This window comes from Saccopteryx leptura, chromosome 11, assembly GCF_036850995.1.
Source record: "Saccopteryx leptura isolate mSacLep1 chromosome 11, mSacLep1_pri_phased_curated, whole genome shotgun sequence".
Taxonomy (NCBI): Eukaryota; Metazoa; Chordata; class Mammalia; order Chiroptera; family Emballonuridae; genus Saccopteryx; species Saccopteryx leptura.
In genome coordinates this window covers 48,914,853-48,939,156 of record NC_089513.1, presented here as the reverse complement: position 1 = coordinate 48,939,156, position 24,304 = coordinate 48,914,853, and the positions used below count along the sequence as shown (strand labels likewise).

Below are 24,304 nucleotides of genomic sequence, written 5' to 3'. Positions count from 1 at the left end.
CAAACTTACGGCCTTGCTATTTTTGTATGTTTATGTTTAACATTTACCTAAGGAGCTATTGAAACCACTGTGGTTTTTATGTTTTAATTTCAAGATAGATTCAGATTTTCAGTATCTGGGACATCTGACTCAACTCCTTTACACATATCAGCCTCTCACAAAAATACAGTCTCCTTGTGAAACACTTGGAATCTCATTTGTAGCACTTTCTTCAGAAACCTTAATTAAGATAATCTGAGCATTATCGGATGGGAGGCTTAGTTGATTTCACTGATTTATACTAGAAGACATGATAATTAAAGTTGATCCAGCCCTGGCAGGTTGGCTCAGTGGTAGAGCGTCGGCCTGGCGTGCAGAAGTCCCAGGTTCGATTGCTGGCCAGGGCACATAGGAGAAGCATCCATCTGCTTCTCCACCCCTCCCCCTCTCCTTCCTCTCTGTCTCTCGCTTCCCCTCCCGCAGCCAAGGCTCCATTGGAGCAAAGATGACCCAGGCGCTGGGGATGGCTTCTTGGCCTCTGCCCCAGGCGCTAGAGTGGCTCTGGTTGTGGCAGAACGACGCCCCGGAGGGGCAGAGCATCGCCCCCTGGTGGGCAGAGCGTCGCCCCCTGGTGGGCGTGCCGGGTGGATCCCTGTCGGGTGCATGCGGGAGTCTGTCTGACTGTCTCTCCCCATTTCCAGCTTCAGAAAAATACAAAAATAAATAAATAAATAAAGTTGATCCAGAGACCTATGTCTGAAAAATAAAAAGAGTCTTTTGATAACAGCAAGAGGTTTTATTTAAAGCAAGCTGATGGTATCTCTTGAAAACATTATGCTGAGTGAAGAAACCAGTCTTCAAAGGCCATGTGTTGCATGATTCCATTGAAAGGAAATGAAATATCCAAAAATGAACAATGAGAGCAGCAATGCTATGAGATGATGAAGATCCCACCCCAGAGGGGCACATTGCAGAGCTCCATGATGCAGAGCAGGAAACCAGTACAGAGTCTCCATTCGCCCTATCTGCTCCTCTCCTCCTTGTGCTCCTCATGCTGCCACAGCTCTCCGTGTTCAGAGAACTTCTCTTTCACTCCTGCCTATCACAGCTCCAAGGGCAATGAAGAGAAACCCAGGGAATCAGACATCCACTCAGCCTTCACCCACAGTGGTCTGTCCAATGCCTTTAAATAAACTGTCACAGACATCTCATGACATGAAGTCATTCACCCAGGAGAACAGTCCTTGAGACTAGAATGACAAATCAAACCTCTTCTACCTTTTCATTTAAAATATTCTTGGTTTACTAAGGTGTGGACAAGTCCTGCCGGGGGTGAGGATGACGGAGACGCAAAGACCGACTCGGGGACCAGGTTCAGTGATGCAGATCCACTTTATTCAGAAAGTAAGCTAGCTTATGGGTTCAGCCAATAGGATGTTACAGCATGTCCTTCATAGCCAAAGGCTGAAAAGATCAGGGAACTGAGTGGTTGGCACTAAGTCACTTCCTTATAGCGGGCAAGCTTCCTTCCTGGGTGAGCCCAGGAGACTTCTGGGAGTTGGAGTATTCTCACAGCATTGCATCAGCCACAGCTGCTAGGAATGTACTCTGTGCTCCACCCACATCTCCCCTTTCTCTTTTAATTAAGGCCAATTGGACTTGATGAATGACAGCTTGCTGTTGTTGTAGCTTCTGAATGCTATGCATTATGCAATGAAACCCTAGTAGAACTAAAACAACTATAATACCTATTATACTATATACTAATAGATTAGCTGGATTAAACAATGAGGCAAGCTTCTATAATGATTGACTAGTTAGGAAATAGAATGGGGTCTTTTTTTTATTTTATTTTATTTTTTTAGAATGGGGGTCTTAAACAGGGGATTCCTCCTAGGGGTCAGGATGTCATTTCCCTCCCATTGTGTTACAGACACCTTCTAGGTGCTGTTAAACACAGTTCCATTTTGATTATAAAAAATGGATGTAGGTCCATGCATGCCCCCTTCCCACAAAGGTCCCAGTGTTTATACACAGGATAGATGGCTTGCCGTGGGCTGCATATGGTTGCAAGGCACATTACACAAATTACAACAACATGAAAAATCATACAATTTCAACAATTACAAAGGTACAGTTCACCAGTCTCTGAGCACTTTGCCAAAAGTACAAAATGTCCTCAGCCTTCTTTCTAGCAATGGGAAAAGCTTCCCAGGGCAGGGGAGTGCTTCCAGCAAAGCTCCCCCCCCCCACTAAACCCCATCAAGGTATTTCACATTGTCCAAAATCCATTAGTCCATCCAACAAAGGAGCCACTGCTCACTTGGGTTGTAGTCCAGGAAATCAGTTCATGCACATGAGGCCTCAGCCACCCCCTTCCTCCCTGCCATCCTGGCAGGTTTTACACTGTCCCAAAGAGGAGCACGTGGCAGTGGCAGTCAGCATTCCCATTTCTGCTCTGGAGAGCATGATGGCATCCACTCCTCTGTCCCAAATTGTCAGCAAACCCACCAGCAGCTTAGCAGGCACTCCCTGCCATTCCAGTGGCCACTCAGCGATGCAAGCCTGGCTTCAGTTCATCCTCCCACCACAGCTGCCACCGTTTACCTTCTGGAGTCTGTGAATCGCAACTCCGACCCAATTCTTCTCATCCTCCAAAGATGAACTGAAAATACCAGCTCACACTGCTGGGCTCAAGCCCCAGGCTGTGCTGCCTGAGTCTGGGAGTCAGCAGTTACTATAGCATACATAAGCAAGAACAGAGTACCAGGGCCTGGCGGCCTGCCAGGGGCAATTCTCTGGGCCCACCCCACCAAAGCCTCCACATCCCCCCAGGTGATGGGGCGTCCATGCTGGTGGTGAAGTCTTCTTCTGGAGCACTGAGGACCTCTTCCCCTCAGGTGTAGTTGGTGTGGAGAAGGCCAGGGCTGTGGCTTTGGATGGGTGAAGGCTGAACCATTTAGTGGGTTCCCAAGAAACCCTGTCAAGCAGGTTGGGGGTTGCTGGGATCCAAATTGGCTGAAAAACACAAGCATAACCTCTCCCTTGCATTAGAAGAGGGTGTGATCCCTGTCACTGTGCCATGGCTGGGTCCTTCCAGCATCATTTCAGAGAGAAGGTGGGGAGAGAGAGAGCGAGAGATACAGAAAAATAGACAAGACAAACAGACAGAAAAAAAGACACATGGGGGCGTATAGGCTGGCCCACGGGTCTGCAGCAGGAACACGTGTTGGAGAAAATGGCATCTGAGAGGCTGGGGTGGGGCACTGAGCCCTGGCAGAGAATGCAGAAGTAGCGACCTCTGCTTCTTCTGGTGGCAAAGCTGATGGTGCAGTTAGCAATTCGGTTGGTTTCATTTCTGCGATTTGGTCAAACTCGGAGGCTAAACTACTTCCTTCCTCATTGGAGGAGGGCAAATAGGGAGGTTGGGGCTCCTCAGAGAGAGAGAGGCACCCTGCGATATCTTTGGCACTGGCGGAGGGTCCCCAGCAGGAGCACGGGTCCAGTAGGCGTGTATTGCCAATAAGGCAGGAGTAAGGCCGAGAGGGAAGGTTTGCCCCCCATGCACCTCGGCCAAACGAATGCGCCGGAGAGCTTGGGCCCAAGTATCCGGGTCCCAGAGCAGCATGTCCTCAATCCAGGGATTGAGACCAGAGAGAATCTCCCAGTAAGTACAGAGATCCTTTTCACAAACTTCAACTCGCCTACTCTGCAATAGGGAGTGCAGGGCTCAAGTTTGTGGGGCTCGAGAGTGAGGGAGAAGGTTTCCCATTGTGAAGGGTCATTCACCCGTTCCTTGGATGCCGGTTAGGTCCCTGCCTGACGTTGGGTGCCAGTGTGGACAAGTCCTGCCGGGGATGAGGACAATGGAGATGCAAACACCTGACTCCGGGGACCAGGTTCAGTGACGCAGATCCACTTTATTCAGGAAGTAAGCTAGCTTATATACATGGGTTCAGGCAACAGGATGTTACAGCGTGTCCTTCATAGCCAATGGCTGAAAAGATCAGGGAGCTGAGTGGTTGGTGCTAAGTCACTTCCTTATAGTGGGAAAGTTCCCTTCCTGGGTGTGCCCAGGAAGCTGCTGGGAGCTGGAGTATTCTCACAGCATTGCATCAGCCACAGCTGCTAGGAGTGTACTCTGTGCTCCACCCACACTAAGGAAAACAAAATTTTTTTCAAATACTCCTGGTTAATTAAGCAAAAACTAGGCCAAGAAAAAGAGAATGAGACTATTCTTAATAAAAAAGATAAGAGAAATGAAAACCCCCAAAGAAATAGAAAGTTTCAGTAAAAGTTAAAAAATAAAATTAAATAAATAAAAATAAATAAATAAATAAATAAATAAAATAAAACAAGCTGGAAAAGTTCTGGACTGTAATGAACATATTGACTGCCAAATTCTGGGACAATATTAAGTAGCAAGATGCACAAATGATGTGACAGAGTAGACAAGAGAAGAACATTAGGGTTACATATTTGTATATAAATCTGCATAGACTGTAAATGGATGAGAGGTTAAGTTTACTTATACTTATTGTCTAGAAACTAGAATAATGATCATTAGGTATAAGGTAGATATAAAATAATTTGGGCTTAATGAAATTTTCAAAAAAGTTGGTTTGGCTTTAGGGATCAAACTCAAAAGTAGTTAAATCAGTAATGATAAGTGTTTCAGCAAGCTGATATCTTTGTTGTAGCCCTTTGTAAACCAGCATCCCTTCTTTGATGTCTAACAGGCACCTCAAAGGACACATGTTCTCACAAGTTCTAAGTCTTCTTTATCTGCTCTTCTTTCCTACTTTTTACATTCTAATCATAAATTGTTCAGGCTGAAAATTGAAGAATCATTCACATAACTCTTCCTCTCTTTTTTTCATCTTTCACATCTAAAGGAACAACAAATTCTAAGACTTAACATGCATATTAAACAATATCTCACCACTTCTCTCCATTTCTGTTGGGCAGATAAAATATATTATGGTTACTTTGTTAACGATGGTGCTGCCCATGTGGAAGCCATCACCCAGGTGATATTAATGTGTGTTGGGGGTGGGCTATGGGTAGGCAGGATCCTTGTAGCCTGGGGCTTGGTTTTAGGACTAAGCCTTTCCCACCCTTTTTGATGTGGGGTGGTGCAATCCCATCATGCCTCAGATCAGTGACTTTGTATTAGAGACTTCTCTATTTTGTATATTGGATTAAAGCTTTTGATTTCTGCACTATAATGTGGAACAGACTGGGAGCTTGCTCTCTCAGTTCCTGAGATTAGCATTAAAGGAGAGAGCAGAGAGCAGAGAAAGGCCACGTGAAGGAGGCCAGGAGAAGCAGCCAAGATGGCAGAGTGTTGAGGGAGAAGCCAGTTTGTGTAGAGTTTGTGCAGGGAGAAGGAAGGAGATGGGGAACAGAGGTGAATAAGTTTGGTGAGCTAGAAACCTTTGAATCTAGGAAACTTGGATAAGTCAGTAGCTTTGTGAGCACTGAATGAGTGGGTTTTGGAGCCCAGTGTGTGTTTTTACTTGCCTGCCGGGTGCAAGCTAGGATTAAAGATGATGGCTCACTGGTTCTTGGCTCCGTTGTTTCTTTACCGACTGTCCGAATCCAATGTGAACCTGCATGGGCCAGGCGGCTGTCATAGTGGCGTGGATACTGGCTTTACAATTTCTCATCACATAAGTAAGTAAAACATCATATTTATCATGTCTTGTTTGTGTTTTTGCACTGGCTTCAGTGCAAAATAGTCATTAAGATATCCCTGCTTCTGCATGTGACCTTTGAAGACTATTCTCTTCAGAGAAATCAAGGATACTTTAAAAAAATATATCCAGTCATTCAAGTTCTTTGTTCAGTCCCTTTGATAACATACCATTTCATCTGGAAAAAAATCCCAAATTCTTATCATGTCTTAAAATGAAGTAACATGCTATTGCATCTGAGTAACTCCCTAACATTATCTTCTACCACCGTCCCCATTTTCAGTTCTCTTTGTTGTTCTAGAATCACAAATATTCCTTTTTCTTTTAATCCTCAAATCACAAATATTCTTGGTACAGTCATTGTCCTCATTGTTCCCTCTGCCTGGAATATCTTATCTTAATTATCTGCATGTCTTTCTCTCTCATTTCAATGAACCCTTTGCTTAAATATTAGCTTATCAAAAAGACATTCCCTGAATCCTCCTTATATCCAAGTACAGCCACTGCACATTGCCTCTATTTCCTTTTTCTTTAGAGTATCACCTAACTTGGAATACTTTTGTTTATTTGTTTAATATCTGAATCTCTCAATTAGAATATGAATTCCATGATCTCTTTTGTTGACTATTTTATCCTGAGTCCCAAAAGTTTGCAGTCCTGTTGATAGTCGAAGAATAATTTTTGGATAAATAATGTTATGGGAAATATTTCAGCATGAGTAAGATACTGGAATGCATGACTTACTAAGGTTGCACCTAAATTTGTGATTCTGTTACCACCAGAAGATTTATTTTGTTTATTCTTCAGTTTGTTGTCATTTGAAAATTATTTTGGTCATCCTCCAACACCCCCAAAATTTTCATGAAAGTCATTAATTTTATAGAAAATGTTGGTAACATCCAGGTTGTTATTTGCAAAATATTAGATCCTTTTACTTCTTGTCATTGTTATTTTAACCATATACTTTTTTTTTCTGAGGAGCCTTTCAGGTACAATTATAAGAATGTATAATGACAATTTAGCAAGCAACATCACTAGTAGGATTGCCATTCAAGACCAGTTTTCACAGTAGTTTTAATTTAATAGAAATACAAATGCTATTATTGTCCCTTTAAGTGCTTACTAAAGGGGATACACACACACATTTATATACATACACATATATCAGAGGACTAATTTTTGTCTTTGAAGTTAACAATTTATCCAAGAGACATATGAAGCTAAAACACATTTTTTTACATATATCTGAAGGGAAAAACCCTGCACAAATATAAATGGTAGTTAACTTCAGAGTAGGAGTTACTTGGAGACAAGAGATCTTGGAGTGTGTTAACGGAGACTGGCCTGGGGTTACTTGAATGCAAGTACTCAGGATTCTTGGAGGAATGCTTTCAAGAACCAGATGTCCTTTATGATTGATAAGCTCTGAGACTCTGACTCTTCTCATGTCCTGTATCATGAAGGAAACAGTAGACGTGCAGGGTTGGGGATGAAATGGCTGGGAAAAAAGGCTTTCGTAGCTTTCTAGTTTTATCTACTGAGCTGTGGCTTTTGGAACTCAATAAATATGCAGTGGCGCAGTTTCTCAGGGCTGATTCTATCTCAAGAGTTTCAGCCCTCTGCTTATACTACTTCCATCTGATGTGTCTTATTTCTTGCGAGTTCTGTCACATCTGGTGCCCAACATGGGCTTGAAAAGGAGAGAGGTTGCAGTCTCAGGATCATTAGACCAAAGGGGGTAAAAGTCCTCTCGGTAGGTAAGCTAAACTTTTGGAAGGCAGAGTCATGGGGAATTCCCACGCCAATTCCCCATCAGTGGAGACCTAGTACATGAAACTACTGCAAGCATTATTAAAAGGTCTGGTATAACTGTTAAAGATAAGAATTGTAAGTTACTTTTAAAAATTTAAGAAGCAAAGTTATTGGTTTCTGCCACAAGGAAAGGCTGCTTTAACTTTGAAAACATGGAAACAAGTAACGATAGCTTTATTGCATGCTCATCAACAAGGAGTTACTATTCCTCTTTATGTTTGGTCTCTTTGTAATTCAATTTCTCTGGCTTTGCAGTCTGATTCTGAATTCTCAGGGCCTCCAGCTCATCCGGTAAAGTCTGATATTGATAATGGTTAAGTAAAACACCTATATGGGTTGAGCTGTGGATGCTAAAAGGAGAGAAACTTGAATCATTACATCAATTTGGTACAAACTCTATTAGAATTAGGACATATAGAGAAATCACAACATTCTTGGAATTCTCCAGTTTTTTTTTTTTTTTTTTTGATGCAGATGATGATTTAATATTTTTAATATGTTTTGATTAGTATTTTCTTACATTGGAAAATTTTAGGCTAGAAAATGCTTATTTTACTGCAAAAATAATTAAAATACTAAATGCATAAAATACCTATATACCACAAAATCCTGAGATAGAGTAAAAAGAATTCACAATACAAAATTAGATATATACAATATAAAAATATGTGATATAGTTGAGACCGCAAAAAGTGAACTGCTTTATGGCGAGGGACGACTGTACACACAAATATCGAATCATTATTTTGTATACCTGAAACATGTATAACCATTATACCCAATCAAATCAAAGTAAATACAGACTAACCACTTCACTATCAAATTATTATGGCCCTCAGAAGGTCAATAATACTGCCCTAATATTATAAATAACCTACATGTTTATATTCCCTGACTACCTGATTTTTTTCTTCTTTATTTTTTGTAATTTAATTAATTGTGTTTACATAGATTCTAGGGTCACCCTGAATGCATCCCACCTCCCCCTATTTCCCTCAACATCTCCCTTGGTCCCCTCCCTACAGCACCCTCCCCCTTTCCCTTCAGGTTTATCCCATCCTATCATCTCCTTTTCCTCTGTCCTCTTTTCTTCTGGTCCCTTTGATCCCTCCTCTGTCTCAATTCCAATCCTCATTTCTCATTATTCCTTGGATTTTTCAAATGAGTGAGGTCATATGATATTTTTTTCTCTGCCTGGTTTATTTCACTCAACAAAATAGTTTCCAGGTCCCTCCATATGGTTTCAAAAGGTAATATTTCCTTCCTTTTCATAGCCCCATAGAATTACATTGTATATATGTACCAAAGCTTTTTAATCCACTCATCCACTGATGGACACTTGGGCTGTTTCCAGATCTTCGCTATTGTGAACAATGCTGCCATAAACATGGAGGTGCATTTCTTTTTTTCAGTCAGTGATATGGTGTCCTTGTGATATATCCCTATACGTGGGATGGCTTGGTCAAGGGCAGTTCCATTTCTATTTTTTTGAGGAATCTCCATACTGTTTTCCACAGTGGCTGCACCAGTCTGCATTCCCACCAGCAGTGCAGGAGGGTTCTTCTCTCTACACATTTTTGCCAGCACCTATCATGTGTTGTTTTGTTGATGAGCATCATTTTGACTGGTATGAGGTGGTATCTCATTGTGGTTTTAATTTGCACTTCTCTAATGATTAGTGATGTTGAATATTTTTTCATTTGTCTATTGGCCATCTGTATGTCCTCTTTGGAGAAGTGTCTATTCATTTCTTGTACCCATTTTTTAAAATTTATTTATTCATTTTTAGAGAAGGGAGAGAGAGAGGGAGAGAGAGAGACAGAGAGAGAGAAGGGGGGAGGAGCTGGAAGCATCAATTCCCATATGTGCCTTGACCAGGCAAGCCCAGGGTTTCGAACTGGCGGCGACCTCAGCATTTCCAGGTCGACGCTTTATCCACTGTACCACCACAGGTCAGGCTTGTACCCATTTTTTAATTGGATTGTTTGTCTTCCTGGTGTTGAGTTTTACAAGTTCTTTATAAATTTTGGTTATTAATCCCTTATCAGATGTATCGTCAAATATGTTCTATTGAGTGGTTTGTCTTTTTATTCTGTTCTTATTGTTTTTAGCTGTGCAAAAGCTTTTTAGTTTGATATAGTCCCATTTGTTTATCCTGTTTTTTATTTCATTTGCCTGTGGACATAAATCAGCAAAGATATTGCTGCAATAGATGTCGGTGAGCTTACTGCCTAAGTTTTCTTCTAGGATACTTATGGATTCATGATTTACATTTAAGTCTTTTATCCATTTTGAGTTTATTTTTGTGAATGGTGTAAGTTGGTGGTCCAGTTTTATTTTTTGCAGGTAATAGACGTCCAATTTTCCAAACACCATTTGTTAAAGAGGCTGTCTTTACTCCATTGTGTGCTCTTACCTCCTTTGTCAAATATCAATTGTCCATAAAGGTGTGGGTTTATTTCTGGGTTCTCTGTTCTGTTCCATTGATCTATATGCCTGTCCTTATGCCAGTACCAAGCTGTTTTGAGTACAATAGCCTTGTAGTATAACTTGATATCAGAAAGTGTGATACCTCCCACTTTATTCATCTTTTTCAAGATTGCTGAGGCTATACATGTTCTTTTTTGGAATATGTGTTCTATATCTTTGAAGTATGTCATTGGTATTTTAATTGGTATTGCATTGAATTTATAAATTACTTTGGGTAATATAGACATTTTAATGATGTTTATTCTTCCTAACCATGAGCATGGTATATGCTTCTACTTGTTTGTGTTTTCCTTGATTTCTTTTATTAATGTTTTATAATTTTCTAAGTACAAGTCTTTAACCTCCTTGGTTAAATTTACTCCTAGGTACTTTTTTGTTGTTGTTGCAATAGTGAAGGGAATTGTTTCTTTAATTTCTCTTTCTGACAGTTCATTGTTCATGTATAAATATGCCTCTGATCTGTGTATTAATTTTATACCCTGCCACCTTGCTGAATTCGTTTATTAGGTCCAGTAGTTTTTTGACTGAGACTTTAGGGTTTTCTATATACAGTATCATATCATCTGCAAATAATGATAGTTTTACTTCTTCTTTTCCAATTTCGATGACTTTTATTTCTACTTCTTGTCTGACTGCTGTAGCTAGAACTCCCAGTACTATGTTGAATAAGAGTGATGAAAGGGGGCACCTCTGCCTTGTTCCTGATTTTAGGGGAAGTGCTTTTAATTTTTATCCATTAATTATAATGTTGGTTGTGGATTTGTCATAGATGGCCTTTATCATGCTAGGTATGTTCCCTGTATTCCCACTTGGCTGAGAGTTTTGATCATAAATTGGTGCTGGATTTTATCAAATGCTTTTTCTGCATCTATTGAAAATATCATGTGTTTTTTTTTCTTCCTTTTGTTTATGTGGTGAATCACATTAATTAATTTACGAATGTTGTACCATCCTTGCCTCCCCAGAATAAATCCCACTTGATCATGATGTGTGATTTTTTTCATGTATTGCTGGATTCGGTTTGCTAATATTTTGTTGAGAATTTTAGCATCTAAATTTATCAAGGATATTGGCATATAATTTTTTTTTCTTTTTATTGTCTTTGCCTGGTTTTGGAATCAGAATTATGCTCGCCTTATAAAAGGAACTTGGAAGTGTTCTTTCCTCCTGAATTTTTTGAAATAGCTTGAGAAGGATAGGAATTAGTTCTTCTTTGAATATTTGGTAGGATTCACTAGTGAAGCCATTGGGCCCAGGAGTTTTGGTTTTTGGGAGCTTTTTGATAACTGTTTCAATCTCTTTTGTTGTAATCGGTCTGTTTAGGTTTTATGATTCTTCCAGATTGATTTTAGGAAGATTATACGTTTCAAGGAATTTGTCCATTTCATCTTGGTTTTTTAATTTTTTGGCATACAGTAATTCATAGTATTTTCTTACAATATTTTGTATTTCTGTTGTGTCAGTTGTTATTTCTTTACTCTCATTTCTAATATTATTTATTTGAGTCCTCTCTCTTCTTTTCTTGTTGAGTCTTGTTAAAGGTTCATCAATCTTGTTTACCCTTTCCAAGAACCAGCTTTTAGTTTCATGATCCTCCATATTGTTTCTTTAGCTTCTATGTCATTTATTTTCACTCTGATCTTTATTATTTCCTTCCTTCTACTACCTCTGGGCCTTACTTGCTGTTTTTTTTTTTTCTAGTTCTTTTAGATGAAGGGTTAGGTTGTTTATTTGAGCTTTTTCAAGCTTCTTAAGGAATGCCTGTAGAGCTATAAACTTCCCTGTCAGGACTGCTTTTGCTGTATCCCATAAATTTTGAGTTGTTGTTTGCTCATTATCATTTGTTTCTAGGAATATTTTTATTTCTTCTTTGATTTAATTGTTAACCCATTTATTATTTAATAACATGCTATTTAGTTTCCATGTGTTTGAGTATTTTTCAGGTTTTTTGTTGTGGTTGATTTCTAGTTTTATGCCATTTTGATCAGAGAAAATGCTTGATATTATTTCAATCTTCTTAAATTTGTTGAGATTTAAATTTTTTTTACTATTTCTTTACCACCACAAGATAGAAAAAAATTTGCTTTTACTATTTCATCATTAAATAATATATCTCCTACCAAAAGATATCAATGGAAAGTGCTTCCACAAGGAATGTTGAATAGCCTGACATTGTGTCAAAATTATGTAAATCAACCTTTAGAAAAATATTCATCAAAAATATCCTCAATCTTTTATAATCCATTATATGGATGACATTTTGATAGCTTGTGAAAATAATGCTGAACTTTCAGTCATCCTTAAAGATACTTCTGAAACCTTGAATCAATATAGTTTAATCATAGCTGAAGACAAAATTCAAACATCTTGTCCTTTTAAGTATTTAGGGCATATAATTGCAAGTCTAAGAATTATTCCTCAAAAGGTCAATTTATGTACTGACCTTAAAAACCTTAAATGACTTTCAAATATTATTAGGTGATATTAATTGGTTGAGACCCTCTCTAGGAATCTCTACTTATGCACTAATGAGTTTATTTAATATTCTTCAAGGAGATTCTGATTTAAACAGTCTTAGACAGTTAACAGAAATGGCAAAACAAGATCTATCACTTATTGAAAAAATTATGCATATTGCTTATTTACATCAAATTAATACACATCAACCTATTCAATGAATTATTTTTCCCTTAGATTATTCTCATTCTGGCATGATATGGCAAGAAAACAAGATATTAGAATAGCACTTTATACCGCATAAGACTCAAAAAAATTATATACTTACTTAGAAAAAAATCTGTATTTGAATTATTAAAAGTAGACTTAGGATAAGACAACTAACTGGAAATGATCCAAATAAAATTATTGTAGCTTTAACATGTAATCAGATTTCAGACAACTGGAAGTTAAATATTGATTGGCAAATTGCATTAGCTGATTATTTTGGTACTGTAAACAATCAGTATCCTACAGATAAAATAATTCAATTTCTAAAAAGAACACAATGGATTTTGCCAACTAAAGTATCAGCTCAGCCAATTCAAAAGGCTTCTACTTTTTATATTGATGCAAATAAATTAGGTATCGCTAGGTATACTGGACCAGTGACAAAAGTAATAAAAACTCCATATACATCAGTTCAAAAAGTAGAGTTATCTGCCATATTATTACATCTTAATGGTTTTCCTTGCTCCATTAACATTGTTACTGATTCACAATATGTAGAACATACAGTTAAACATATAGAAACTGTTTACATTTCAAATGATGGTTCTGAACTACACAAATTGTTTCAAGAGTTATAACTTTTATTGTGAGAATAAAATTTGCCTATCTATATAACTCACATTTGTTCTCATACAGCTTTACTAGGCCCTATGTCTACTGCAAATAATAAAACTCATTGGATTGATAGAGATAGCCACTAAATTTCATTCAGAGACTGATATAAATAGAAAAGGTTTAATGAAAAAATTTAAGATAACCAGACGAGAGGCTCAAAATAGTGTTAGAGGCCTGACCTGTGGTGGCGCAGTGGATAAAGCATCGACCTGGAAATGCTGAGGTCGCCGGTTCAAAACCCTGGGCTTACCTGGTCAAGGCACATATAGGAGTTGATGCTTCCTGCTCCTCCCCCTTCTCTCTTTGTTTCTCTCTCTCTCTCCCTCTCTCTCTCTCTCCTTTCTAAAATGAATAAATAAAATATATAAAAAAATAGTGTTAGAAACTGTCCTCAGTGGAGTATTATAAACACTCCTCCATTACCAGGAGGAATGAATCTTAGAGGACAACACAGTAATGACCTGTGGCAAATGGATGTTACTCATATTTCTTCCTTTGGAAAACTATCTTATGTACACTGTTCTGTTGATACTTATTCTTCCTTTCTATGGGCCACACATTTGCCTGGAGAAAACGTTGATTGTGTCATTCAACATCTTATAGAAGCTTTTAATGTTATGGGCATTCGTAAAGCAATTAAAACTGACAATGGTCCTGCCTATACATCTGCTAAGTTTTAACAATTCTTAGCATTTTGGAATACTAATGATACTACTGGAATTCCATATAATCCACAAGGACAAGCAAATATTGAGTATAGTAATTGTACTCTAAAAAATATGTTACTTGCCCTGGCCAGTTGGCTCAGTGGTAGAGCATTGGCCTGACGTGCAGAAGTCCTGGGTTCGATTCCTGGCCAGGGCACACAGGAGAAGCGCCCATCTGCTTCTCCACCTGTCCCCCTCTTCTTCCTCTCTGTCTCTCTCTTCCCCTCCTGCAGCTGAGGCTCCACTGGAGCAAAGTTTGCCCGGGCACTGGGGATGGCTCTGTGGCCTCTGCCTCAGGCACTAGAATGGCTCTGATTGTGGCAGAGCAACACCCCAAGATGGGCAGAGCATCGCCCCCTGATGGGCATGCCGGGTGGATCCCGGTCAGGCGCATGCAGGAGTCTGTCTGACTGCCTCCCCGTTTCCAGCTTCGGAAAAATACAAAAAAAATATATATATATATATATGTGTATATATATATATACATATATATATACATATATATGTTACTTAAACAACAGGGAGAAGGAAGAAGATTATCCCCTAGAATTATGTTACATAAAGCTTTATTTGCTTTAATTTCTTAAACACAGGTGAGGATAATTTGACTGCTGCAGACAGACATTGGCAAAAAATAATAGTTCTAAGATTAATCAACCTGTGCATTTTAAAAATGAATTAGATCAATGGGTACCTGGTGTAGTGCAACATTGGGGAAGAAGGTTTGCTTGTGTCATTTCAGAATCTGGCAAAGTCCTTTGGATCCCTGCCTACAGAATTAAACTAACAACATAAGTAAGAGAAATAGATTCTTTCCATATCTGCCCATTGCCGAGATGGAAACATTGAACTTCGGAAGAAGAACCGTACAGGTGCCGCTGCCTAGTACTGAAAAGGCTAAAATACCAAGTACAAAGCAGAGGGTCACTCACCCATCCCTTGTATGCCGGTTAGGTCCCTGCCCCATGTTCCGGCACTAGTTGTAGACAAGTCCTGCCGGTGGTGAGGACAACGGAGACGCAAAGACCCGACTCCAAGGACCAGGTTCAGTGAAGCAGAGCCACTTTATTCAGGAAATAAACTAGCTTATATACATGGGTTTAGCCAATAGGATGTTACAGTGTGTCCTTCATAGCCAATGACTGAAAAGATCAGGGAGCTGCGTGTTTGGCACTAAGTCACTTCCTTATAGTGGGTGAGCTCCCTTCCTGGGTATGCCCAGGAGGGTTCCGGGAGCTGGAGTATTCTCACAGCATTGCATCAGCCACGGCTGCTAGGAATGTGCTCTGTGCTCCACCCACAGCTTGGCTCTCTGTTGTAAAAAATAACACTAAAGGAGAAGGAAAAAAATGTTTTTGTTACAAGGGTATGGATTTAAAGGTAATACATCTGTACATGATCCTGAACCTCTGCCTAATTTCCCACCCTGTCAAACTGCAATTGTTAATCAGCTACGCGAGTGGGTATATTGGGAAAATTGCAGAGTTTTACTTAATATTTCTTATGGAAACATCATAGATATGGTTCTGCCCGAGTTAAAGGGCAGGGTGCTGATTTAAGGTTGCATAAGGACAATGGTTTTATTACAGCTGATGGTCAAAGTAATCATACTATCATATGGCATGGAGGAAGGATGTCACCTCAACCTCCTCACATTCAATTTGGTCTTATACAATATCATTTGTAGAAAATAGCCATGGCACTTAAACATATGTCAGCATGAAAAGGAGAAATCTGGAGAAATCATCCTTCTAATCATACTATGTTAACCTTTAAAAAGAATGAGACACATTTTATATCTGCTTGTGTTAGATTGCCTTATATATATGTTTATTATCGGTGAAACCAAATGGACTGCTGAAAATTATTCTATAACTTGCAATAACTGTGATTTTTACACATGTAATAAATCTTCTATTCTTTTTAATAAAAATAGTCAAAGTCTATATACTTTAAGAGCCTAAACAAGAGTATGAATTCCAGTACAAATGCATTGGATGTGGCAAGATTCCCCTTCTATGATGCTGCTATAACATCTCATTAAGTCTTTGAAGTAAACCAAAAGACTGGTTGGACTGATCATTGTCATCATTATGGGATTTTTAACCACCATGGCTTCTATATCTGGAGTTGCATAGCATCAAAGTATACAGACTGTGGACTTTGTACAAAAATGGCATGAAAATTCTGAACAACTGTGGACTTCTCAATGATGTATAGATAGTGACATTAATACTAAAGTTAATGATTTAGAACAAACTGTGATTCTGTTAGGAAATCAAATTGTTAGTCTGCAAAGACAAATTAAACTAAAATGCGATTGGAATGTAACTACTCTTTGTATTACCCCTACTCCTTGGAATCATACTCATTTCCCTTGGGAAAATGTTAAAAAACACTTGTTAAATCATGAAAACTTAACTATGGAAATTTTAGATTTACAAAAGCCTATTGACACTACTTTTAAGGATCAGTTGAAATTGATTAATAGAGAAAATTTATTAACTGCTATTTCTGATGGAATCAGTAATTTGAATTCTCTAAAACAGTTTAAGATTTTTGGAGGAACTGTAGGAGGCATTACAATAATCATTTGCTTTATATTTCTTTTATTATATATAGTCAGAGGAAGAGGAAATCAGCATCAAAGCAAAATAGAGCAGCAATCTGCTATGTTGTCTTTTATGCCACATAAAGTGCAAGCTAAACAAGAAAGGGGGATATGAAGGGAAAAGACACTGTACAAATATAAATAGTAGTTAACTTCAAAGCAAGGGTTACTTGGAGACAAGAGACCTTGGAGTGTGTTAACCATAACAGGAGACTGGCCTGGGGTTACTTGAATGTAAGTATGCAAGATTCTTGGAGGAATGCATTGAAGAACCAGATGTCCTTTATGATTGATAAGCTCTGAGACTCTGACTCTTCTCATGTCCTTGATCATGAAGGAAACAGTAGGTGTGCAGGGTTGGGGATGAAACAGATGGAAAAAAAAGGCTGTTGTAGCTTTCTAGTTTTATCTGCTGAGCTGGGGCTTTTTGAACTAAATATATATGCAGTGGTGCAATTTCTTGGGGCTGATTCCACCTAAAGAGTTTCAGCCCTCTGCTATACTACTTCCATCTGATGTGTCTTATTCCTTGTGAGTCATAACATGTATTCCTAAAAACCAGTGGAACATATTTTTCACATAGATTTGAAGTTGTTTTCCAGATGCCTAAAAGTAAGTGTCATATTGTTCATATTGTATTTTTAGAGCCCATCATGATCTAGAGACATGAAGATGGCAGACAATATAGAGGCTAAGTATTGATAAGTGGTACCACCGATTCATTCACTCATTTTTAAGTTTATTTACATTTATTATGAATAAATACAAACTGAAAAAATTCTGATAATACAGTAACTTTAAAAAGTCCACAGTCTTTCTGGGAGACATGTATATGGATCCAAATCCAACACATTGTGCTCCTTTTTTTTTTAGTGAAAGAGTGAGCCAGACAGGAAGGGAGAGAGATGAGAAGCATCAATTCATAGTTGCAGCACCTTAGTTGTTCACTGATTGCTTTCTCATATATGCTTTGACTGGCAGGCTCCAGTCTTGGCAGTGATTTCTTGCCCAAGCTAGAGAACTTGGGCTTCCAGCAACCATGGGATAATCATGTCTATAATACCACATTCAAGCCTATGACCTCAGGTTTTCCAACGTAGGTCCTCAGCGTGTCAGACCAACACTCTATCCACTGCATCATCGCCAGGTCTGGCTCACATTGGGTTTATACAGTGGTAGTGGTGAGTACAGATTTAGGGAATAAATAAGGTTGTTTTTTTTCTATTGACATAAGTAATGTCCATATTTCAGCTGTGTTAGGAGAAGAAACTATACCTCTTTATAAGCAGAATACAAAAATACATTATTCAGACTGTTAGCAACTTGAACACTCGGACACAATCTATGTCTTTATATCTGGCAATTCAGTCAGAACCATTTTATAAAGTCCAAAATACCTATACTATAAAATATCATAAAACTTATTCACCTTATCAAATTTAAAAACAATCTAAGCAGGAAAATTTACTGTATGTAAAATGATAGATACAGTAAATATAATTCTTAATTTAGGTCTAAAAATATGTGGTAAGTCCATAACACAACAGAAGTAATTTCTGGTAACATAATTTAACCAGTAATTAATGATTTCACAGATGCATTGCCAATTTAGTCATTTACTCTTTTTTTCCCCCACCCTCTGGTGTTAGTAAAGTACCAAGAGTGAAATTATCTTAAATGAGACAATTTGTGGTATATAGATTGAGAAATAAACTTCATGTCTAAAGATTTGCATATCAATTCCAGCTTTACCATTCATTTTCTAACCAATAGTCTGTTTTCTTTGTTGTTGATTCTGTCATTTGTTTGTTTTACTTTCCCATTGATTGTCTTATCTTTAATTAAATAATAAAAGGACTTGACAAAATTATCTCCAAGTGAGCTCAAAGCCCATGTTTTTGTTCTAAAAGATGATGTTCCAATAAAAAATAGTGCAAATATAAGTACCTTCATTGATTTTACTCAGACCTAGTTGTATTTCAATAAAAAGCACAAATTCCAGCACCAATCTGTTGAAAACTCTGGCCAGTTTTGTCCAAAACCTTTCTGTGATGATGGAAATGTTCTACATCTACACCCCTCAATATAGTAGGTAACTGCCACATTTGGCTACTGACCAGTTGAAATAAGGTTAGTATAATTAAGGAACAAAATTTTAAATATTTTAATTTAAGTAACTTAATTTAAATAAGCATTGAGTTTAGAGACTTGCTTCCTGGCAACACATCTAAGGACACTGTATAATTAGCATATAAAGGAGCTGGTAACATTGCAGGTTTAAAAAGAATAAACAGTGCTCATTGGATTTCTTTTTGGATGTTTTATTCCATATTTCTACTTTAATACAGCACTATCATTTTGTTGAAATAAACTACTAATGAAAACCAGAATGCTAATAAAAGAAAAGCATTAAGAGCACATTGGGTATAATGGAAGTGATCATTTCATTTACTTCTGCTCTATTTTTATTATTTCTTTTCTTGTGGTTGCCTTAAGTTTATATTTATTTTCTTTTTCTAATTTCCTGAAGTAAACATATTAATTATTAAAAAAAAATTTTCTCACACAAGAGTGGACAAAAGTAAGTTTGTAGTTGTTTGTATGGAAAATAGTATAATAATGAATTAATGATAATACAAAAATAAACTCTGCATTCTGTGTATTTACAACTATAAGCACTTTTACCCACTGCTGTATATTTATTTAATGCAACATATTTTTCTCTAAGCACTACTTCCATTGCATTTCAGATTTAGATAAATTTTTCTTTCATTTTCATTTAGTCCAAAATACTTTACAATTTCCCTTCAGATTCTTCTTTCATCTACAATTCACAAAAATGTGCAGTTCCCATAACTTTGGGCATCCCCTGAGAAGACCAGCTTGATCTGATCTACACTCAGCCTCCAACCATTTGTCAATTATTGTTCAAGTTATTGGCTCAAGAATTTTCCACTCTCAGTAAGGCATGAGTCTCTGTATTCCCCTATCTCTCTACTTATGGGGCATAGCATACTCTATGATGTCAATTCTCTAATAGATCTAAGAAGATTTATTGATTTTCAGCTTGTTCAGATTTTTCTTGTGAGAATGAGAGTAAGGAATTTTGAGAATTTTCTATGTTGGAACAGATAACTGCTGTAATGATTCTGTTGTGATGGGGAACTGAGAAATGTTAGGGTAAAATAATTTCCCCAAGGTCACACAAGTTTTCTGATGTTTTAAAGACCATTCCGTAATTCAGAAAAAAAAATGTTACATAACAATAGATTATGAATCACATCCTGGTTGTTATTAAACTTGAAGGCTGAAAAAATACACATTCATGCAGAAAATCAATTGCATGAACAAAGGAGAAATGTGTAGGCAAGCTTTGTATTTTTCTAAAACCATGTTCAAAGATATAACACAACAGAACCACATCTACACATTGTAGGAGAACATATAATCTAAAATTATTATAGTCAGTCAAGATGTCATTGCAACATTTTGTCAGACATTCTTAAAAATAGGAGAATTTAAAGATTAAAATATCCTCGTACGTGGCCATTTGAGAAATGTTTGATGATATCTCTGTCTAGTAAAAAGATGAGTCAAAATAAAGGCTTCTGAACATAAGAACATAGTGAATTGTTTGGTGTTGAGCAAAGGAATCATTCACTTCATATCAAATTAAGACTAAACACTACAGTAATTACAGCTAAAACAGAGAATGTAACTGTCATAAACTTCAATGATATGAAATAATAAAAGTATCAATAAGAATGGGGGCAAGGAAGAAATATGACCATAATAATATCCTCAGTTTTTAATATTAGAGTCAGTGTATAGTGCCCCAATCATTTTTATATTCTGCAATTATAAAACAAGTGGCAGAAAAGAAAGTATTTCCATTTGAACATCTAGAAATAAATATTTTTCATGGGGTTGAAGAAATTGAAATGCAAGTAATTCAATGAAATGCAATTATTAGGATTTTGAGCAAATATCTAGGACAAGAAAATATTTTTATGTCCATTATAGAGAAATAAAATAATGATATCGGAGGCTAACAGATTTATTAAAGAAGATATAACTGCTAATGAAATGTGACAATGCTTGTTTTTTTGAGCATTAATGGTCAGGAAAATTTTTATTAAATATACTTCTTGTTTGCATCTCCTCACCAATCCTTTAATTCCATCTGTTTTGTGGCCATTAGCTTCACAGAAGTCTATGTCACCTCACCACTGATGCAAATGTCTCTCTTGCTTTCTGAAATTTTTCCAAAATTCTCAGTTCTGTCTTTTCTGCTTTTATTTACACAAAATTAAGTCCAATTTTCCAGTTGTAGTTGACTATTTGCTTTTACTTTCCCTAGAAACCAATACTTAAGCAAATTACTTTCAAATTTTAATTCTTTCCTTGTTGACTAAATCTAATCTTTGATTTCCAAAAGCAATCAACTTTTCCTTGATTGTTCAAAAATTCTCCTTTGAGAAGCAGAGTCTTCTTTATTAGAAGCAGTGCCTACATGATCACTATACTTACCTAATTGTGGGTCCTAAACATCTGCCTTCAAGATGCTAGAGCATATCTCTGATAGAATTGAGGAAAAACTGGCAAACATAAATAGTATTCCATGTACACATACAAATCAGCATAAAATATATGCAAACCTTCAAACCCTGCATCATTTTGTCCAGGTTTATTGAGTGCCCTGAAACTTGATAGTGGTTATGAGTCTCATATCCTACTGAACATACACTTTCATTTTATTAGCCAAACAAGCCACATAGCAGTGTATAACTTCAAGGGGATAAGAAATAATAAACTTTTGATGTGCACAGAAGAAAGAGACATTTGTGAATAACACCGGTGACTACCACAATAAGCATGATGCAATATGGCTCAATCAATGGACATTTATCCTAATTTTTCCAGCTTTAATGGCACAATATTCAGAATTAAAAGATCTCTTAAGATTATTACAAATGCCCTGGCCAGTTGGCTCAGCGGTAGAGCGTTGGCCTTGCGTGCGGGGGAACCCGGGTTTGATTCCCGGCCAGGGCACATAGGAGAAGCGCCCATTTGCTTCTCCACCCCCGCCCTCCTTCCTCTCTGTCTCTCTCTTCCCCTCCCGCAGCCAAGGCTCCATTGGAGCAAAGATGGCCCGGGCGCTGGGGATGGCTCCTTGGCCTCTGCCCCAGGTGCTGGAGTGGCTCTGGTTGCGGCAGAGCGACGACCCGGAGGGGCAGAACATCGCCCCCTGGTGGGCAGAGCATCGCCCCTGGTGGGCGTGCCGGGTGGATCCCGGTCCGGCGCATGCGGGAGTCTGTCTGACTGTCTCTCCCCGTTTCCAGCTTCGGAAAAATACCAAAAAAAAAAAAAAAAAAAGATTATTACAAATGCTCTAGCTGGTTGGCTCAGTGGTAGAGTGTTGGCACAGCATGTGAAAGTCCCAGGTTCTATTCCCAGTCAAGGAACACAGGAAAAGAGACTATCTATTTCTCCTCTCCTCCCCCTTTTCTCTCTCTTCACCTCCCACAGCCATGGCTCAATTGGTTCAAACAAGTTGGCCGCAGGCACTGAGGATGGCTCCATGGCTTCATTTCAGGTGCTAAAAATGGCTCTGGTTGAAATGGAGCAGCAGCCCCAAATGGCATCACCCTCCAGTGGGTTTGCCGGGTGGATCCCAGTTGAGGTGCATGCAAGAGTCTGTCTCTCTGCCTTACTTCCTCACATAAATAAATAAATAAATAAATAAATAAATAAATAAATAAATAAGATATTATTACAAATTTTTCTCATTCTACAGATTAGTAAACTAGTATATAGCATCATTTCTTGAATTGCCAAAGATCATATGGACAAGGTTTGGGACTAACCCACAATTCTGACACTGGTACACTATACCATGTAATATATCTGGAAACTTGTGAAGATTGTCTTGGATCCTTTAAATTTCATGGAACTCAAAATGAATGAGCCCTGTATTCAGATATATGTAGTTGGCAACAAATAGAAAGGTCCTTTTAAAGATATTTGCTTAATAATTCTAATCTTTCTAATCTTTAATTTAAGAAGGTAAGTCACTCATGGGAAGCTCTTTATAAAAAGAAAAAAAAAACATTAAAAAACTGGCATAAAATATGAGGGAAAATATTCCTGAGAGAACTACTATTCAAAGTAACATCCTTAACAGACAAATAGTCCTTTCTTTTTTTGTAAATTCGGTGAGAGGAATAGAGACAGAGAGACAGACTGTCCCATATGCCCCAGCCAGGATCCACCGGACAAGTCCACTAGGGTGTGCTGCTCTGCACATCTGGTGCTTGCTTCATTGCACAACAACTGAGCTCTTCCTAGAACCTGAGGCAGAGGCCATGAAGCCATCCTCAGCCCCCTGGGGCCAACTCACTCCAATCGAGTCATGGCTGCAGGAGGGGAAGAGAGAGAAAGAAAGAGAGAGAGAAGCCAAACGGGGAGGGATGGAGAAGCAGATGGGCACTTCTCCTATGTGCCCTGACCGAGAGTCAAATCAGGACATCCACATACCAGGCCAATGCTCTACCACTGAGCCAACCTGCTAGGGCTGTGACAAATACTCTTAAGTGACATGTTTATGGATAGTCAATCACATTTGGATGTTTGGTGTTTTGGTGATTTACTGTGTTCAGAATTCCCAGAGATGACACCCAACAAGTAAATTAAGAAATTAAGATTATCCTAACTGCTAGAGAATAATTTAGTTAAGTGAGGCACTTTTTAATTTTATTTATTTTGAGCCACATATTCTTCATGCAACTATAATAAATAAATATGGAGGATTTTTCTAGTCAGAATTTCTATCTGATTTTCCTAAATCTTTGATCATTCCCTTTATTGCCTTGGGTAGACCTCTTTACTTTTGTAGGTCTCAACATCCACATTTGTTAAATAAAATGGTGGAACTATATAGTCTTTAATTTCTCCTAATTATAAATCTAAGGCTATGACTCTTGCAATACTCCATACAAAGCAGAAAGTAAATAAGCATCAACCTATTAAGAAAATTCAACCCATTATCCCTGAGGAGAGAGACCCAGTCTATCTTGTTTACTATTGTATCCCTTGTACAAGACACATGTTTAATACATAGTAGGTGCTTACTGAATATTTATTGATGTACTTAATTAATTAATGAAATAACATAATAATTGTCTTAACTCAATTGGTGAAAAAGTTTGAGAGTAGAACCAAGTATTCTGACGGTACACTGCATTATTTCATTTTATGGTTGTTTGGAGTAGAAATAAACAATTATGATGGACATGCATTTAATGAAGATTTAACAAACCTTAATATTGTCAGAACATAATCCAATATTGGTAATCCATGTATCCCAGAGTGTTGAGATTTTTAATTAACCTGAATGATATTTATTTGGAAAGATATGCATGATGTGTAATGAGCAGGCCACTTTTTTTATATTATAAAAACCTCAGAGCTAGAGATCTAATTGAGGATACTTTAATTGACCAGAGAAAAAATTGAAGCACTCAGATGTTTATATGCACCAGTCCCTTAATGACAAGTGTATCTATCACATGATAAATTCTCATGATATTACATTCATTGACAGAAGATCAAGCTTGTATTCAATCAGAATTAATACATTCAGGCTGTTGCAGATATATCCTGTGGCC

At 37.8% G+C, this 24,304-nt stretch overlaps 1 non-coding gene across 1 annotated transcript; it reads left to right on the top strand.

Annotated features, from left to right (window-relative positions):
• The first annotated feature begins 21,612 nt into the window (after positions 1-21,612).
• Positions 21,613-21,689, top strand: TRNAA-UGC (transfer RNA alanine (anticodon UGC)). Its single transcript has one exon. It is a non-coding gene; the product is annotated as a tRNA-Ala (tRNA).
• Positions 21,690-24,304: the final 2,615 nt, after the last annotated feature.